Source organism: Arachis duranensis, chromosome 5 (assembly GCF_000817695.3).
Source record: "Arachis duranensis cultivar V14167 chromosome 5, aradu.V14167.gnm2.J7QH, whole genome shotgun sequence".
Lineage (NCBI taxonomy): Eukaryota > Viridiplantae > Streptophyta > Magnoliopsida > Fabales > Fabaceae > Arachis > Arachis duranensis.
In genome coordinates this window covers 50,165,158-50,168,411 of record NC_029776.3, presented here as the reverse complement: position 1 = coordinate 50,168,411, position 3,254 = coordinate 50,165,158, and the positions used below count along the sequence as shown (strand labels likewise).

The 3,254-nt window shown below is 42.7% G+C and overlaps 1 non-coding gene across 1 annotated transcript; it reads right to left on the bottom strand.

The window, feature by feature from the left end:
- Window positions 1–1,341: 1,341 nt before the first annotated feature.
- Window positions 1,342–1,449, bottom strand: LOC127748125 (small nucleolar RNA R71). The gene has a single exon (XR_008010068.1). It is a non-coding gene; the product is annotated as a small nucleolar RNA R71 (small nucleolar RNA).
- Window positions 1,450–3,254: the final 1,805 nt, after the last annotated feature.

Below are 3,254 nucleotides of genomic sequence, written 5' to 3'. Positions count from 1 at the left end.
GCGCTTGTGTGCTGCCCGTGCCAAGAAATGCTGCTCTGCTCTCTTTGTGGGCAGCGCAACAAGGCAACCAAGGGTGAGGTCCCAGGTTTGAAACTTGGTGGAAGCACACGCTGCCCCTTTTTCCTTGGTTTTCTTGGCACCAAAGTAGCGCCTAGTTCCTTGCTTCCTCATGGTGCTGTGTTCGATTCTTGGAGATTGAAAACAAGCCAATTTTTGCTTGTTTTCCTTGTATTTGAGTGCTACTCCTTTCCTCCTTATTCTTGGGTTCGAAACCCATGAGTAACACTAGGAGAGCAATTTCCTTTGAATTTTTCTTGGATGAAGCCCGATATTGCTCTTGAGGAGGGCAGGGCAGAATTTTTGCTTCCTTTGGTCCTTGGCATAGAATTGTGTTCCGCTCTTATTGTGGGCAGGGCAGTGATATTTTGGAGGCTTGGTTCATTATGCTGCTCTCTTGGAGAGCAGTGTGCTCTTGTGGAGAGCAGTGTTTGCTTCCTCCTTCTATGTTGCACCACACTTCTCCTTCCATGGCCACACTTCTTAAGCCACGTTTTTCTTCTTTTCTTCCTTTCTTCACCTACAAGAAACCAAAGCAACCAATCAAAGTATCTCCAAACTCATAAGGTTTATAATTCATTAAAAATCAATTAATTTTAGCTCAAACCTCATGATTTAGCATCAATTTAATGGTGGTTGTTTGATTTAAAGAAGTCATGGATTTTCATTCCAAATTACTTACTTAGGATGCAAGAAAGTGCATAAAGACTAGTGAAACAAGTGAAATTAGCTTGAAAAATGGGTATATAATGACTTGTCATCAGAACCTGAGAGAACCTTTCTTAGATTGAGGAGGGAGGCTAGAGGCAAAGGCATAGTTGGAGAAGAACCAGTGGAAGAAGATCTAACAACCACCATGGAAGACGAAGTACACGACAATGTTGAAGGAGCTGCTGGAAATCAAGCTGGGCAAAAGAGGAGAGTCTTAGGCTCCTTCATCAACCCAAATCCAAGAAACTATGGTAGCAGCATCCTCAAGCCAATAATTTATGCTTACAACTTTGAGTTGAAACCTCAACTCATCACACTAGTCCAGAATAATTGTTCATATGGAGTAAGTGCCCAAGAAGATCCAAATCAACATCTCAACACATTCTTGAGGATATATGATACTGTAAAGTCCAATGGGGTACACCTGACACCTACAAACTACTCTTGTTCCCTTTCTCACTCAGAGAAAAGGAAATAAAATGGTTGGAAGCATTTCTCAAGGAGAGCCTAACCACATGGGAAGGTGTTGTGAACAAATTTCTAGCAAGATTTTACCCTCCACAGAGGATCAATAGGCTAAGAGCTGAGGTGCAAACCTTCAGACAGCTAGATGGTGAAACACTCTATGAGGCCTGGGAGAGGTTCAAGGATCTAACAAGAAAATGCCCACCATATATGTTTAATGAATGGGTACAGTTGCACATTTTCTATGAAGGACTAACCTATGAATCAAAGAAGGTTGTGGACTACTCTTCAGGTGGTTCACTCAACAAGAAGAAGACCATTAAGGAAGCCATAGATGTCATTGAAACTGTAGCTGAGAATGACTACTTCTATGCTTTAGAAAGGGGACAAAAGAAGGGAGTGCTGGAACTCAACTCTGTAGATGCCCTGTTGGCACAAAATAAGGCAATTACAGCACAACTAGCCGCCTTAACTAATAAGATGGAGAACAATCAAGTTGCAGTGGTTCAAGCTCAAGCACCACCCTAAGAAGGATATGCACCAAAAGTCGAATGTGAGCAAGAAAACTATGTACACAACCCCTCTCGACCACCATATGACCCTAACTCCAAGACATACAATTCAGGATGGAAGAACTACCCAAATTTTGGGTAGGGGAACCAACAAGGTCACAACCAAGATCATAACAAGCCATACCAAGCCAATCACAACCCCAACCATCAATCAAACAACAACAGACCCTACCACAATCCACCTCACACATCATACCCTTCCATTCAGCAAACACACCACCATCAAGACACATTAACCTCAACCTCACAACCATGCGAGATCAGAGGTAACTTTGAGAGATTAGAGGCTGTAATAGCATAGCTCTCATCACAGCTCACAGGGGTTATTTCCACCCTTTTGGAGAGGCAAGCACAGGCTGAAAAGAAGATAGACGCCAACCAAGAAGAATACAGATCGAATCTGAAGAATCAAGGTGCAACAATCTCAAAGTTGGAAGCACAAGTGGGGATCTTATCCAAGCAAATTCCAATGCCTACAAACACATTTCCTAGTGACACCATGGCCAACCCAAGAGGGGAATGCAAGGCCATCATACTTAGGAGTGGAAATGTGGTAAAAGAGGCAACCCCAAGCCAGGAGAACCACGAAGAAGATGCTGTAGAAAAGCCTGAAAACAAGAAGAAGGAAGAGACCCCTGACCCATCTTCACCAAAGCCAGTCTTGAAGCCTTATGTGCCAAAGGCACCATACCCACAAAGGCTAAGGAAGGATGAGAAGGATGGCTAGTTTTCTAGATTCTTGGAAATCTTCAAAAAGCTCCAAATCAATATACCATTTACTGAAGCACTAGAACAATGCCCCTCTACGCCAAGTTCTTGAAGGAACTCATGACAAGAAAAAAAACTGGGGAGAAAAGGAGACTGTAGTCCTAACTGAGGAGTGTAGTGCCATCATACAAAAGAAACTCCCCCAGAAAATGAAAGACCCAGGGAGTTTCCAAATCTCCTACATCATAGGGGATATCAATATTGAGAAGGCTTTATGTGACTTAGGGGCTAGCATCAATCTCATGTCCTTGAACATGATGAGAAGGATAAGAATTGAGGAAGCCAAACCAACAAGAATGGCACTCCAACTAGCTGATAGAACATTCAAGTTTCCACATGGTGTAGTGGAAGATTTATTGGTGAAAATAGGAGAAATCATTTTCCCAGCTGACTTTGTTGTGCTGGATATGGAAGAAGAGGCTAACAGCTCAATTATCCTAGGAAGGCCATTCCTAGCTACTGCTGGAGCCATCATTGATGTGCAAAAAGGGGAACTAGTCTTGAGATTGCATGAGGAGAAGATGATCTTCAATGTCTTCAAGGCAATGAGTTACCCCAAGGAATCAATAGGAGAATGCATGATGGTGGACACCATGGAATAGATAGTTCAAGGAGTTTTGGAAGAAGAGCAATGTAAAGGAACTATGGAATTGGAGCAACAAACACCATGTGGAGAACTAC